The 1,020-nt window shown below is 31.0% G+C and overlaps 1 protein-coding gene across 2 annotated transcripts in view; it reads right to left on the bottom strand.

Moving 5' to 3' along the window:
* The window catches only part of LOC109221116 (probable LRR receptor-like serine/threonine-protein kinase At5g10290), a 7,369-nt gene extending 7,255 nt beyond the window's left edge, over positions 1 to 114 (bottom strand). Inside the window, exon 1 of one of the 2 annotated variants that reach the window (XM_019385579.1) lies at positions 1 to 113. This exon is cut by the window's left edge and continues 218 nt beyond it. The gene's annotated coding sequence lies outside the window, so the exon portion shown is untranslated. The other variant, XM_019385580.1, reaches the window with a different exon arrangement.
* Positions 115 to 1,020: the final 906 nt, after the last annotated feature.

The raw sequence follows: 1,020 nt of genomic DNA on the forward strand, positions 1-1,020 counted from the left end.
GGGGTGTCTTTTTATTCACTCTTTCTTGTGCTGTAAATGAAGTTGTTAATGTAAAAGAACTTAAAAGAAAGCTTCTTTTTTGGCTTCAATATTAAAGAAAGCTTATATCTGCATATGGTCTCTGCAATTATTTCTATTAGTCTTCTCTTCTGTCTCTCCCAACAGTTCCCCTCCCCCCCCCCCAAAAACCCCCCTCATGGTGGCTAACTGGAAGTGGGCCCCACTTCCTTTTACTGGTAAATGGTAGTAATAGTGAAGAAGGAATTAATAAATGTAAAGGTCTTTGGTGTTTCACAGTGAGAGTGTGAGACTAAGACATAATGGGTTTGGTGCAATGGTTGAATAATTTTTACCCTCATGCTGGTTTGGTACGAGGAATAATTAATCTAGGTACTAAATTTAAGATAAATTTATCTCATTTTTGTTTGAGATAAAATTATGGTACAGCTAATTCCGAAATTAGTTATCCGGGATTATAATATTTTTTTATCTCTATGAAAGGTAGGAATAACTAATCAAGGTTAATTAATTTTGGAAAAATTAATCATGGGATAATTTATTTCCCAATCAAACGACCCTTTATAATTTTTTGGTTTGAGACATGAAAAATTATTTTAAAAGATTTACTTGTTATTGAGTTTACTCGATGTATATTTGAATTAGTTAAATCAATAAATTTGAAATATCAAATACAACAATAATATACCCAGTATTATCTCACATAGTGGAGTTTGAGGAGAATAGTGTGTACGCATACCTTACCCCTACCATACAGAAGTAGAGAGGTTGTTTTCAATATACTGGGAAAAGAATTCTTAGTGGAGGGGTCCCTTTATTCTAATTGTTAATAAAAATTCTTCCACTTCAGAAAAGGGAAAAATTATTTTTTTGTTGTTAAAGAAGGTTTTTGTTAAAATCTTTTTGTTGTTAAAAAGGTATTATGGAGTAAAGAATAAAATTCTACTTTTAGAATATGAAAAAGTTTGAGTCAAGTACTATAATAGAATTTGAAGTTGCATT

Source organism: Nicotiana attenuata, unplaced genomic scaffold, assembly GCF_001879085.1.
Source record: "Nicotiana attenuata strain UT unplaced genomic scaffold, NIATTr2, whole genome shotgun sequence".
In the NCBI taxonomy this organism is placed as follows: Eukaryota; Viridiplantae; Streptophyta; class Magnoliopsida; order Solanales; family Solanaceae; genus Nicotiana; species Nicotiana attenuata.